Here is a 15,259-nt window from a genome sequence, read left to right as displayed (position 1 = left end):
CTGTCCCACATTTAGTTTGGCTGCTTTTCTGCTGAGCAAAAAGGGGGTTTTGAAGGAGGCGGCAGAGGGGGCCCGGGCAGTGGGAGAGAAGCTAGGCAGGACTGTAACCCCAATGACCTTCTGTCTCTGCTTCTAGATGGCAACATGACCCGAGGGGGCTGGCAGTCATCATGCAAAGATTGCTGGGAGCTGGAAGAGAAATGGACGGAAAAGCAGAGCCTTAGGCAGGAGAACAGGTGAGGGTACAGGGCATGGCAAAATAGGTGATCACGACAGTGGTCATCATGGGGACTAGAGCAGGATGGAAACTGTAACATGTCATTAAATAGAAAGTAGAGAATACCCAGTCCTGTGTGTATGATTACAGCTACATATAAGTATGTGTGCGTGTGGACAGAGACCAAAAGGGAGTCGGAACAGTAAAAACAATTGTGTAGTAAGGCAGGAATGCGGGTGAGAGCAATATAGACTCGAGTTTTCTTAGATGGTGTTATGATAAATGTGTATTAGCTTAAAATAAAAACCAAAGAAAAACCGGAGGGCAGTCGGGCAGGGCAACAAACTCAGGCTAACGCCTTGGCCTTATCAATTACGGGTTCCCTTCAACAGCTCCCTCTGCACTCCCTGCTGGCTCCCCCAAACCCGCCCTTGCCTGGAGAACTATGGAAGGGAGAAGGCAGCTGGTCTGGGTGGTAAAACTCAGAGAATCCCAGGGCACCTGGGCGGCTTAGTTGGTTAAACGGCCAACCCTTGGTTTTGGCTCAGGTCATGATCTCAGAGTTTGTGGGTTTGAGCCCCATCTTGGGCTCTGCACTGATGGTGTGGATCCCTGCTTGGGATCCTCTCTCTCTCTCTCTCTCTCTCTGCCTTCTCCTCATTCTGTCTCTCTCAAAAATAAACATTAAAGAAAAAAAACCCTTAGAATCCCAAGGGAGGGTGCGAGGACGGGTCTAGCCCACTTGCACTTGGCCAGCAGCAAGCCCAAAAGCCACTTGGGCACGTGTCTGTGTCAGAGGCACAGAGACGTTTGTGGCAGCATTCCTACAATACACAGAAACCAGACACAAGCAAGCGTCCATCAAACAGGGTAACAGCTACATAAACCGTGGTCCAGTTGTACAGTGAAACCCTTTTCAGCACCGAAGAGAAGTGAATCAGATAGAAATATCAACAAGGACAAATCTTGAAAGCATAATGTTTAGTGAGAAAAGCAAGTTACAGAATGATATTACAGCATGTCAGCACTTAAACATGCTTCTAAAAAACACACCCAGCATGACCATATATTATTCATGGATTCATACGTATGCTGTAAGAATATGCAAACCCATTATGAAGGTACACAGGAAGTGCATGGTAGCATTTCCCCCAGGGGAAAAGGAAAGAGAACGGCGCTGCACAGGAGTGAGGGGGAGTCTCCCCTTGGTCTGTATTAATGCTCCCATTGATCTCTATCTTAAATACCTGAAGCAAAAATCTCAGTTCTAGGTGGTGGCCACACTGGGTGCTTGTTACTATTTTTTTTTTCCTGTCTGCTTTTTCTTTTTGTATGTTCTCCAAATTAAACGAGACAAACAGAATGGAGCTGCTCAGGAGGTCCCACGGCAGTGCGTGGCCTGACCTCCCCAGGCCCGCAGGGCCAGCCCTTTCATTCCTGAGATCTATTAAAAACACCAGCATTGGCCCCTCACACTCTAATGACTGAAAAACACAATCTCCAAATGCTTTGTTTCTACATAATAACAATTTTAAAAAATATTTTTATTATTATTTATTTTTGAGGGAGAGAGAGAGAGAGACAGCATGTGAGCCAGGGAGGGGCAGAGAGAGAGGGAGACACAGAATCCGAAGTGGGCTTCAGGTTCTGAGCTGTCAGCACAGAACTGACACGGGGCTCGAACCCACGAACCGTGAGTGCATGACCTAAGCCAAAGTTGGACGCTTAACCGACTGAGCCACCCTAGGAGCCCCCCGTTTCTATACAATAAATAGGTTCTGCCTCAAATTCATGTTTTGAAAGGGGTGGGGAAGAGGGCAAAGTTAGGGAAAGAGAGAAGAGAATGGCAGGAAATGGAACAGGAAGGAGGGAAAGGGGAAGAGAAGCAGAAAGATGAGCAGGGAAAGAGGGTGACAGAAAAGCCACATAAGCCACATATCCTGCAGCAAATAGCCCTCACGCTGCTGCCGCCCCCTCCCCGCCTCTGCCCCCCCAGCAGCTGGACTGAAGGCACCATCCACCTCGGGGGCTATTTTCCCAGAGGCAGGGCCTACATCTGTCCGTCTGTCCACTCGGCCCTACACAGACCTTAGGCTGTCTGCCCTCCCCAGACGTTGGGGCCAGGGGAGGAGAGGAGGAACAAAACACTAGGGCCCCCCAACCCAGGAGAGAAGGGGCGCTAAGCCTCCCTGCAAAGAACACGGTGTTCCCTGACAACCCGGATTAGTTAGACAATTGCTAATGGGATTTGCCTTTTGCCAAGTATGTCTAAACCCTTTCCTTAGAAAGGCATTTAAAACCACTTATAGGGCTCCAAATTCCCCAGTCTGCATAAAGCAGTTGGGGTAGGGAGGCCTAGGGCTCGGCGTAACCTGGCTACTCCCCTGAGACAAAGGAAACAGATGAGGCCAAGTGCCAGGGCCTCGGTGAGCCCGGGTGGCCTGGTGAAGCCTGCTGGTTAACACAGCCTGGGCTCAGTCCAGAGCCTAGAGGGAGCCAGTGACCAGCTGCCCGCAGCGGCGCGACTTTCGGCCTGGCCAGGCTCATCAAGGCCTGCGGCAGGCTCTGCGACGACCTCAAGATCCAGACTCTCGCATGGCCGCCTAGACGGGCGGGCACCTCAACAAGGCCTCCTTCAGCGTACTACTGGGTGGGGCTCGCAATCCACAGATGCTGTAAGTCCAGCTTGCAGGATGCCCAGAGGACCCCGGGTTCTTTCCGCATTACCCACTTTCATCCGAGTCTGTCAGGATAACACAGGGGAGCTCTGTCCTCACGTGCCTCAATACACAAAGTGACTGTCAAGATCAAGTTACTCGCTCGCTGTAAGGCACAGACCAGGCCAGGTGGAGCTGGCTCACCTTGGGGGTGGGCAGGGGAATGTACCTGGCACTGCTCTGTGAAAGCGCCTTCAGAATGCTTCCGGGGGAGACACCCAGCCCAGGGCACACAGAGAGTCAGGCGGGGAGCATGAACTCTCCCACACACAGCCTTGCAGGATTCATTGAAGACTGGATACTCAAAACAGCAGGACCTCTCTACTGCCCCTGTGTATGTCTGGAGTGTGTGCACACGATGATACTGTAATATAAGAAATACATATGTGGTCTTCATCCCCAGTTCCTGACACCAAGCTCCTAAAACCCTTGTAATTTCCTCAGTGGCAGGGGTGAGAGGGACATTCTTTGTTGCGATATTTGGTCTTACAACATTTGGTCTCAGAGCCTGCGACAGGAGTTTCTGAGGCCCTTGAAATCTGGGAGTGACAAGTGTGTTGTGTGTAAGGAGTTGACCAATGGTGGGGGAGCCCTTAAATAACTTCAGAAGGTGGGGGCTGGTTGCCAGAAAGGCCTGATGAGAAGGTTGCAACTTCCAGATGGACCCCCTGACCTCTGGGGAAGGAAGGTTGGAGGTTGAGCTAATCAACAATGGTCAATGGGGATGCCTGGATGGCTCAGTCAGTTAAGCGTCCGGGACTCTTGGTTTGAGCTTAGGTCATGATCTCACAGTTCATGAGTTTGAGTCCCATATCGGGCTCTGCACTGACAGTGCAGAGCCTGCTTGGGATTCTCTCTCTCCCTCTTTCTCTGCCCCTCCCCGACTCATGCATGCATGTGCGCTCTCTCAAAATAAATAAACATAAAAAAAAAAACAATGGTCAATGATTTAATTGATTGTATCTGTGTAATGAAATCTCCATAAAGACCACTAACTGGTGGGGTCAGAGAGAGCTGAGCGGGGAGGGCTGAATCCATGGGGGTGCTGGGAGGGTGGTGTGCACTGAGGACATGGGGGCTCTGTGCCCCTTCCCATATACCTATGCATCAGTCCCATCCGGCTCTTCCAATAGACTGATGATAGTAAATCAACTGTTTTCCTGAGTTCTGTAGGACATTCTAGCAAAGGACTAAACCCAAGGAGGGGGTCATGGGAACCCCTGATTTATGGCCAACTGGGCAGAAGTATAGGACGCCTGGACTTAACGATATTAATGTCTGAAGTGTGGGGATTCTGGTGGGTCTGAGCCCTTGACCCGTGGGATCTGCCACTAACTCCAGGTCAACGGTGTCAGAATTCAGTCGACTTGCAGGACACCCAGAGAACCCAGGAGGTTGGTGTTGGGGAGAGGGAACCACTCACACATATTTGGTATCAGAAGTGTTGTGAGTAGGGGCGCCTGGTTGCCTCAATCAGTGGAGTATGCAACTCTTGACCTCAGGGTTGTGAGTTTGAGCCCCATGTTGGATGGAGAGATTACTTAAAAGTAAAATCTTTTTTTTTTTAAATGAGTGTTGTAAGTAAAAACAGCTCAGAAAATACAGACATACATATAAATACACTTGTTGAATGACTTTGGAAGTTGTAACCACAGAGTCACACAAGACTCAGAAATAGAGTTCAATCAAAAATAATTTTCAGAGTTCTGTGATGCTACGGTGAGTATAAAAGAATAGACAATTCCTTCAAGTTCAAAGGTAGCAGAGCTAGACCGGTGGCATTTAAATATCCTCAGATGCAAGCAAAAGCGAAATCCAACCAGGGGATGGTACAGCCTGGCAAGGAGCTGCCCCCTTCCAAGACTCGAGAGAGGCCATCAGCAGTGATGCCAAACCAGGGGCGGGAACCACAAGGGCTCCAAAGGTGGAGACTATCCCCGGTGTATTGAGGTGCGTGGGGACAGAGCACCCCTGTAAGGAACATGGTGTTCCCTGTGTCTCCAGCCCAGCTGGAGGGCAGGTACCAGTCCCCTTTGCCTCAGGATCTGGCTCAAAGCCACAGCAGGTGTCCAAGAAATGATTGCTGAAGAAAAGCCTGAATGAACCAGAAAGGAAAGAAAGGAGGGAAGAGGGAGGAGGGAGGAAGGTAGGGAAGAAAGGAAAAGAACTCCAGGTTTGGAACCTACATGTCCCCACTCCTTGTCCTAAAGGAGCAGCTGATCCCCGAGAAGAGAGTCCACCTGTGGAACTACACATGGGAACGTGACACATGACAAGAGATCACACAAGCACAGGAGTTCGGAAGAGGGAGGTTTGCTCCATGAGGGAAGGCACTGGGGAGGCAGCATTTGAGCTGGGAGGATGGGGAGGATGTGGAGAATGGTGATGGAGGGCTGGGGAGGGAGGCCATGAGAGATGGCAGGGATGGGGGGAGGACGGTGGGGATAGGGGAGCAGGAAGAAGTAGGGCTGGAAAGGTGGTTGAGACCAGACTGTGGAGAACCACAGCCATGAGGGCTTCTTGGCGGGGGATGAACATTACTATGAGAGTAGATCTTCTGGAAGGTTCACTTGGAGCTGCTCTGCCATGTTGACGCATACAGCACACTGGGGCAGAGGAGGACAAGGTGGAGCAGAGGAAAGGAGGCGTGCTAGGTATAAAGGAACCCTGAGAACACAGGGAGAAGAGCCCTAGACAGGACCCCTCAGAGGACATGGCGGAGGAGAAATCCAAGAGACAGCGGGGCAGGAAACAGCCAGGAGTGGGGGTGATGTGAAAGGAAGAAGAAAGGATTTTAGGGGTAGCCCAAAGTGTCTGAAAACAAAAGCAAATGAAGCAAGAGGAGAATGGGGAGGTCAATAGTGTGGCCTCATCCGATTTTAGGCTTGCAATGTAACCACAGATCAAGTGGAAAAGGCCACATTTAGGGGCATCTGGGTGGCTCAGTAGGTTAATTGTCTGACTTCAACTCAGGTCATGATTTCACGGTTCATGAGTTTGAGCCCCGTGTGAGACTCTGTGCTGACAGCTCAGAGCCTGGAGCCTGCTTTGGATTCTGTGTCTCCCTCTCTCTGCTGCTCCCCTGGTTGCACTCTGTCTCTGTCTCTCTCTCTCTCAAAAATAAATAAACATTAGGAAAAAAAAGAAACAAAAAAGAAAATGCCACATTTATATCTCAAGGCCCACCTCCCTCCCAATTCCAGACTGCTGCATCTACACCACCACTCGCTCAAATTCAACATGGTCAGAATTAAACTACTGTTCAACTGAATTCCATATCGCTGCTGTCCACATGCCCTGCATCCAACACACAAGGCTTTCCCAGCTCTGCTGACGGGGACGCCTTCCCTCAGCTGCTTGGGCAGGAAGCCGTGGTGCTGTCTTGACTCTTCCTTTACTCTCACCCTCCACATCGAGTCTGTCAGCAAATTCTAAGACTCTACCATCAACCTCTGTACAGAACCAGCCACATCTTGCCACTCCTGTTGCTACTATCCCTCCCGGAGCACCACCATTTTGTCCCTGGATGACTACAACAACGTCCCAATGGCTCTCCCTGCTTCTCGGCACAACAACCAGACGGACCCTACCATTAGATTATGGGACTCCTCTGCCCAACACCCCCCACCCTTGCTGGCCCACTTCACTCAGTGTGATAGCCAAAGTCCTATTAACAAAGGTCCTTATGGGACCCTCTCTAGTCTAAGCACCCCCAAATTCCCCTTGCTCATTCTGTTCCAGCTACACTGGCCTCACTGTTCCATAAACACGTCAGGCATACTTCTGTCCCAGAGCCTTCGCACTGGCTGTTCCCTCTGCCTGGGATAGTTTTCTCTCTCAGAGAACCACTGGGTTAATTTTCTCATCACCTTCTCCATGGAGTTGATCCTGACCACCGTATTTGAAACTGTGACCCACCCTTGTCCTCCCAATTCCTTTACCTTGCTCTAGTTTTAATCCATAGTTCTCATAACTCAATACACAATTATTTTTTTTGAGAGCATGCATGCGTGCACGCCAGTGGGAGTGGAGCAGAGGGAGAGACAGAATCTTAAGCAGGCTCCACACCCAGCACGGAGACCAACACGGGACTGGATCTCACAACTGTGAGATCATGACCTGAGCCAAAATCAAGAGTCAGATGCTTCACTGACTGACCCACCCAGGCACCCCCACTTTGCTTTTAAAAATTATGTTTACTGCCTATCTCTTTCTGCCAGAATGTAAGCTCCATGAGGTCAGAGACATTTTTTTTTTTTTAGTTCATCAGCAGACAAACACCTGGCATATGACACGCACATGACTATTATTTATTAAATAAAACATGACCAGGAGGTGCCGGTGACCTGAGAGGCCAGTGGCAGCTCAGTAATGGGCCAAAAGAACAAGAGGTGAAGCAGATTCTCTGAGCTCCACGAGGACAGGGGCCACGACCTTACCATGCTGGTGGCCCTTGTAGCACGAGGCAGGTCACGTGGTAGAAGCCAAGGAAATGGCTTGAGAATTTTTTTAACTCATCTTATTTTACGTTTTTTTCTTGAGAATTTTGATGTTCGAGAAAAAGAGAGAGGAATGGTAGCTGTTTGGGACTGAATGTGTTACCCCCAAATTCATATTTGAAGCCCTAACCTGGGGACGGGGCCTGTGAGGAGGTGATAAAGGTTAAATGAGGTCATAAGGATGGGGCCCTGATTGGATAGGGCTAGTGTCCTTAAGAGAAGAGACACCAGAGCTTTCTCTCCATCATGTGAGGACCCAGCAAGAGGGTGGCCATCTACAAGCCAGAAATCAAGCTGTCACTTGGAATCGAATCTCCAGCACTGTGAGAAACCAATGTCGGCTAGTTAAGCCGTGGTGGGCATTATGGCAGCCCGAGCAGCCCGAGCCAGCAGCATTTACAGCTAAGAGAGACCCGAGCATTCCGTGAAGTGGATGGCAAGGAGCTAATAGAGAAAGAGAGACAAGGAGGTAAGAAAGAGAAGGAAAACTGCAAGAGGCAAGAGCAAGACTCTAGAAGAACAAAGGCAGAATCTCAGAAAGCCCAGCTGGTATTTCTTCTAACAAGAAAGAAGAAAGGCGATGGGGGAGATGCCCAGACATTCTAAGTGATGCACCTGCCGACATAAAAGAGGTATTTCATGCCAGAGAGGAAGGAACAGGGACCTCAGGAGAGACTGCGCCATGGGACACCAACAGGGAGGAAGGGGACGGCGCTGGAGCTCAGCTCGTGGTCACCAGGGGAGTCCAGGGCCAGCCCCTGCTCCACACCCTCATCACTCTGCTCTGTTCCAGCCTGTGCAACGCTGTTCCCTGCAACCCCCACCCCCACCCCCAGAACAGGCCATGCGCTTTTCTACCTTCTGGTTGGGTAGTCAGAGGCAGTTTGATACGAAAACTCATCTGCACAGGCACACCTCGTTTTATTTCACGTCACTTTACCGCACCTCAGAGATAGTGTGTGTGTGTGTGTGTGTGTGTGTGTGTTTATAAACTGAAGGTTTGTGGCAATTCTGTTCAAGCAAGGCCATTGGTGCGCCATTAAAAAAAAAACTTTTTTTAATGTTTACTATTTATTTTTTTGCGAGAGAGAGAGAGAGACAGAGCATGAGCAGGGGAGGGGCAAAGGGAGAGGGAGACACTGAATCCGAAGCGGCTCCAGGCTCTGAGCTGTCAGCACAGAACCTGATGTGGGGCTCAAACTCATAAACTGTGAGATCATGACCTAAGCTGAAGTCGGATGCTTAACCAAATGAGCCACCCAGGCACCCTCACTGGCACCATTTTTCCAACAACATTTGCTCATTTCATGTCTCTCTGTCAACATTTCAGGAATTCTTGCAATATTTTAAGCTTTTTCATCATTATTACACTTGTTATGGTGATCTGTGATCAGTGATTACAACTCGTTGAAAGCTCAGATGATGGCTGGCATTTTTCTGACAACAAATTATTTTTTGATTAAGGTATGTATGTCATTTTTTAGACATAATGCTATTGCACACTTTACAGGCTAACAATTTTATCACATGGTGTTGATCACATGGTGAGGATTAACTGACTTAACACATATGAAAATAGAACCATATTTAGCACATAATAAACACTCAATAAAAAGACTACACTGTAGGGAGGCCTGGGTGGCTCAGTCGATTGAGTGTCCAACTTTGGCTCAGGTCACGATCTCATGGTTCGTGAGTTTGAGTCCTGTATCAGGCTCTGTCCTGTCAGCACGGAGCCTGCTTCAGATCCTCTGTCCCCCTCTCTCTCTGTCCCTCTTCTGTTCATGCTCTCTCTCTCTCAAAAATAAATATTTAAAAGACTACAATGTAGTGTAAACATAACTTTTATAGGCAATGAAAAACCAAAAAATTAATTTGGCTTTACTGAGACTATGCTTTATTATGGTGGTCTAGTACTGAACCCACGACACCTCTTGAGGTATATGTGTACTTGTAAGCACAGTATCACTGACTGGTAAGATCGTTACGAAACGCTGCACAAGAACTTACTAACAACGTGTGCCTCTAACAGAAACCAGGCCTTCTAATGCACATGGAACCCCCATAATGCCACGAAGCAGAAGACACTAAGTGACCCTGTGAGGCTAGAGGGAGGCAGAGGCAGGGAGATGGGCACTGGGCTGCAGAAGCCACCTGGGCCACCTGTCCCAGAGCCTGAGGGAGCAGCCTCCCTCTCGCCATAGGTAGGCCTGAAGCCCAGTGTGAGGCTGGTCACGGTGGGCACTCAATGTGTCCATCAGAAATATCAGCAGACAATCTGCCTCTGGGATTTCTCTTCTGGTCTAGATTAAGTATCACTATCGCATTGATCACAAGTTCAAGGACCTCGGCATGATGCTCAAGGCCCTCTAAGATGTGGCACTGTTGACCTTATTGTACACTCTGCCCTACAATACACTACAGTATCCCACTCTGGCCTTTGCCCCAGACACTCCCTATCTAAATCCCATCCTCCAGAGCCATCTCTTCAGTGAAGCCCTCCTGGTTCAACAGCTCCAAGCCAGAGTCTCACCTGGACTCAGATTAGTCCATTGCATGGCTCTTCATGAGATGCTACTTTGAGAAGGATCCTGTGCTGCTCTCTACACTCTAACTTCACTATGCTTTAGTGCATGTCTGGCTTGACAGGGCTGGAGGCAGACAGATCAAGGTCAGCAGGCAATACCTGCCAGGATGCCTGCAGGAGTGAGTCGTAAGTGGTCGAAGGAAGCAGTCAGCACAAGCCTTGTGCCAGGGAGACTATAAACCTGACAGTGAGGAAGCAGGAGGTAGGAGCTGGGAGAGCAGGCAGGTCCTCCCTGAAGAGAGACGAGCACAGATGGCAGGGACCGTATGCCATGGAGCCAGCAGATGGGGAGCAGTGGGGCTGGCCCAATGCAGAGGACGCTGGCTGGCTGGCACTGGGTTCGGCCTGAATCTCACATTCTTTCACTGTGGCTGGACGGCCTCTGCTTGCCTGGCCACAGGGCCTCTCCAGGTCAGCTTTGTGGTCCTCAACTGAGGGCTCCTGGAAGTCGCGACCACATGTGTACTTCTCGTCCCCACACCGCCTGGGCCTTAAGAGATGAAACCAAACCAGTGCGTCTCTGAGAACTCCCCCTTCTCTTCCTCCTCAGTCATGGTCAGCCACTTTCTAGCTGTCTAAGCCACGCCTAACAACTGCGGCTCTTACGTCTGTAATATTTATTTATAGGTTTATTTATAGGTGTAAATATGTAATATTTATAGGCTGACAGCTGGGGAATCCAGAGTTCCCTTCTTTGCTATCTGAAGGCAGACAGAAAATGATCAATTTAATTTTTTTGTGCCCTACCCAACATTTTACAGGGCACCCTCCAGCCCTAGGAGTGTGTCCAAAACTTGTGTTGAATCTTGCAGAGCTTGTGATCTTTCCTTATGAGGTCTCTGTTCTGTGCCAAGTACCTCACAGAGCAGAGTCAGGGGGCACAGACGGCCACCTCAAACTATCTATGCATGATATAGACCATCTTTTGGTAATTATTAGCTTCAAGTGACCCTACAGCCTTAGCACTGACCATCAGGAATACCTACATTACGCTGGCCCCCACATCCAGGAAAGGGCAGCTCCCTACCTCGGAGAGAAAAGATTCTGCTCATTGATGGCACACGCTCGGGAAGAAAGGTGCCTCTGTGTGAAGTGGCCTCGTGGTGGAGCAGAGCAGCCAAGTGAGGCCCAGCACCTGCTCTGCCCTCTGGGACAAGTGTCAGTCTTCTATGGAGACTTCTATGAACAAAATGGCACCGACTGGACCAACACTTTGTAGTTCCTCAAGACATTGTCATACTCTGCTCTCTAGGTATTTCCTAATGTAAATCTCCTCCCGTCCACTCAAGGGCAGCACTGGGCTACTCTTCTGGTTTCTTATTTCCCACCTGAGTTCAGTCCACAGGCTTGGTTGCTAGCGGGAGCTCAAGAAAGAGATTCCTATGCATTTAAATCTACTCTCCCTTTCTTCCAAAAAGGATCAGAGGCTGCTTAAAAAGTACATGATATAATACAACAAAAACAGAGGAAAATACCCTCTGGAAGTGAAAACAGGGAAGTAAGAGCAAACGAACCCAAGGTCAAGGGCATGCAACAAAAGAGGTAAGCTTTGCAAAGTTGCTAAAGGTGGTTACAAATTCAGCTCTGGGTTTTCCAGAGGCTAAAGCAAAAAAAAAAAAAAGCTGGCGGGGTGGTGGTGGGGGGTGTCCACAATGAAATTCAACATGTATAAAAGGTGAAAGAAAAAAACAAAAACAAAAATCCACCACTTGCTCAGGAGAAGCTCAGCTTCTGCTGGGTACTATAGGATAATTTCCTAAGCAGAAATTCCACAAGTGGGATTTCTAAATTAAAGGTTTAGTAGATTTTTAAAGGCCTTTGATGTATATTGCCAATTGCTCTCCTGAAAGGTTGTCCTGATTTACATTTCTTTTTTTTTTTTAATTTTTTTTTTTCAACGTTTTTAATTTATTTTTGGGACAGAGAGAGACAGAGCATGAACGGGGGAGGGGCAGAGAGAGAGGGAGACACAGAATCGGAAGCAGGCTCCAGGCTCCGAGCCGTCAGCCCAGAGCCCGACGCGGGGCTCGAACTCACGGACCGCGAGATCGTGACCTGGGTGAAGTCGGACGCTTAACCGACTGCGCCACCCAGGCGCCCCCTGATTTACATTTCTACTAGCATCTGATCTCTTCCCTACACTGGGGGTTATCTTTTGGTGGAGATGGTGGGGGTGGTGGGACTTCTTTGCAAATGAGATAGATACAAATTCAGTGTTTTCATTTGTAAATCATGGAAGTATGCTGAATATTTTCCATGTCATGAAAATGATATGATTATATCATATCAATGTACTAGATGAATTGCCTACCTCATATCTTATACATTTTTTGACTAAATTCTCTTTTTTTACTAGTGTCTAAGGAGAGATCTTTTCCTATGAAAGATCTTTTCCTATGGTTATTTGCCATACATGTTATTAATATTGTTGGTTGCCTTTAAGCTTTTTGACATCCAAAAGTTACCTTTTTTATTGTAAAATGAAATTTCCTCCTTTTCCCCCCAAGTTAATCAGTTAAATGCTTATTAAATGCCTATTCTGTACCCAACACTGAAGCCTCCCAATTTTACTGAGAAAAGAGAGGATAAGTGGGGTGCCCGGGTGGCTCAGCTGGTTAAGCATCCGACTCTTGCTCTCAGTCCAGGTCATGATCTCACAGTTCATGAGTTTAAGCCCCATGTCGTGCTCTGTGCTGACAGTGCAGCCTGCTTGGGATCCTCTCTCCCCCTCTCTTTCTGCCCCTCCACTGCTCATGCTCTCTCTCCAAAATAAATGAACTTAAAAAAAAAGGAGAGAGAGACAGGTTAAGTAACTAGCTCAAGGTCACTCAGCAGTAGGAAGTAGGGACAGGACTGGGTTGTTGGTGGCCTAGACTAGAGTGGTGGTATCAGTGAGGGTAGAATAAGACAAGAAACAGGAAACAATGTCCCAAAGATCCAAGAGGCCCCATGCCTAGTGGAGGTAGGACAGCCGACATTCTTTTTGGTATGTACATGTAAGATGCCTCCCAGTCATCAGTGACAGTATGTTCCAAGGCCCAACCATGTGACACAGAGTCACATCTTATGTGACTCATTTGTGCGTGAATACATACATGCACACAGACATGTACAGAAGCTGGGAGAGAGGGACAGGAGAAGCCAGAACATGATTGGAGGAGTTAGAAGAAGACAGACATCAAAGACACCTGCCGGTGTGTAAGGGGAATAGGGAAGAGAGAAAACTCAGGAATGTCCCAGTATTGCTGCAAGGACCAAGATGAGAAATCTGTGGTCCTCGGAAGGAGTGGGGCACGGCTGCATGTAGACATGGGCACTGAAGGGCAGCAAAGTCTAGGTAATGCTAAGGAAAGACCTGGAACTAGTCAGCCTACCAATGGGGCTCACCTGGAGTCCCTCCAAGACCTTCTAGTCACAGCCCCAGAACTGAGGCTGAGGAACACTCGCACTGGCTGGTTGCACCCGTTTCCCACTGTACAATGACAATAAGATGGTCACATCTCCTTTAAGTAATACACAGAGTTACCTTTGGAGTAAAGATTTGAATCCTAAAAGCAAGAAGGTATATTTATTTATTTATTCATTCATTCATTTTTAAGTGTTTATTTTTAAGAGAGAGACAGACAGCAGGAGAGGGGCAGAGAGAGAGGGAGACACAGAATCCGAAGCAGGTTCCAGGCTCTGAGCTGTCAACAGAGCCCAACGTGGGGCTTGAACCCATGAACCACGAGAACATGATCCGAGCTACAGTCGGACGCTTAACCAACTGAGCTGCCCAGGCGCCGCAGGACTGGGTCCATTTTTACTCAAGATTGTATCCCCCATGTCTGGAAGAACACAACGTCTGGAAGAATACAGCCCTCAGTAAACAGTGGTTGAAGGAACAAATAAATGAATTGAGAGATCTGAAGTTTTACTTATCCTCACAAAGTGGCAATTTAATGCTATGCTCAGTACCACTGGCCAAAGGTCATTCCTGATACTCATCTCAACAGATACTGCTCCTACGTCTAGGCACTCATGTTGTAAGTCTCTGTGCAAACACAGTGCTGGAAGGAAAAAGCTGTGGCATCTTCTTTTAAGTTATTCAACTTGGTCCCTTCACTTCTGGACTAGTAAACAATGTTATTATCACTCAGCTTTTGTTTGGAAAGGGAGCTCCTTTCCTCTTTTCTTATTAATAGGAGACATGAGCCTCCATGGGATGCCTGGCTGGCTCGGTTGAGCGTCCGACTTTTTTTTTTTTTGAGCATCCAACTTTTGATTTCAGCTCAGATTATGATTACATGGTTATGGGATGGAGCCCCATGTCGGGCTCCACACTGATAGCTTGGAGCCTGCTTGGGATTCTCTCTCCTTCTCTCTCTGCCTCTCCCCTGGTTGTTAACGTGTTCTCTCTCTCTAAAAATAAAAATAAATACCCAAAGTGTGGTCCCTGGGCCACCAGCATCAGTGTCACTTGGGGGCTTGCTAGAAAGGCAGACTATCAGCCCCACCCACCCAGACCCAGGAAATCTGAGTCTGTATTTTCACAAGGTCCCTAGAGGACTCTTAGGCACATATGAAATGCAGAAGCACTGATTTAAAATTAAATATTAATTATTTGGAAACTTTAGCTCCCAACAGAGCCATATGCTTACTCTAAATGGTGAAGAAAAAGCTTAAAAAGAACCTGATGAGTTCTCCTTAGCTGTGGAATTTGTGGCTAAATTTTGTCTTTTTTTTTTTTTTCTTTCTTCACTCCCTATAACACAAGCAGCACTGAGATCTCAGATATTAGCTGTGTCTGTCTAGGGCTAACCAGGATCTGGTAGTACTGCTACAAAGGAAATGAGTTTAATTCTTCTTTTAAAATTGAGATGTAATTGACATATAAGAATGTATTTAATTCTTAACAGGCCAACTAAGTGCTTTACCAAGAGAAAACCGGGCTGGATGAAGGCTGGGAAGGAGGTTTCACATAACAGAGAATAAAAACACAATTTGTCTCACTTAATAATAATTATTTCTGAAAAATGCCATGATTAGTACTTCAAGTCCCAGTTTTCAACACTCTCAGGACATTGGTTTTCTCACCAAGAAGGCACCAGCCACTCAGCCCTCACTCTTGTGCTTCAGTAACCATGAAGTGCTTTATGTACGTTATCCTTTTAATGCTCCCAGCAATTCTTTGTGGCAGGGATTTATCATGCCCATTTTGCAGATGAGGAAACTGAGGCTTAGAGAGCCTGACTGATGG

At 48.0% G+C, this 15,259-nt stretch overlaps 1 protein-coding gene across 1 annotated transcript in view; it reads right to left on the bottom strand.

The window, feature by feature from the left end:
• NXN (nucleoredoxin) overlaps positions 1 to 15,259 on the bottom strand; it is a 161,109-nt gene that overhangs the window by 10,247 nt on the left and 135,603 nt on the right. The window lies entirely within an intron of this gene.

The sequence above is a fragment of the Neofelis nebulosa genome, chromosome 16, assembly GCF_028018385.1.
Source record: "Neofelis nebulosa isolate mNeoNeb1 chromosome 16, mNeoNeb1.pri, whole genome shotgun sequence".
Lineage (NCBI taxonomy): Eukaryota > Metazoa > Chordata > Mammalia > Carnivora > Felidae > Neofelis > Neofelis nebulosa.
This window is presented reverse-complemented; position numbering and strand designations above follow the sequence as displayed.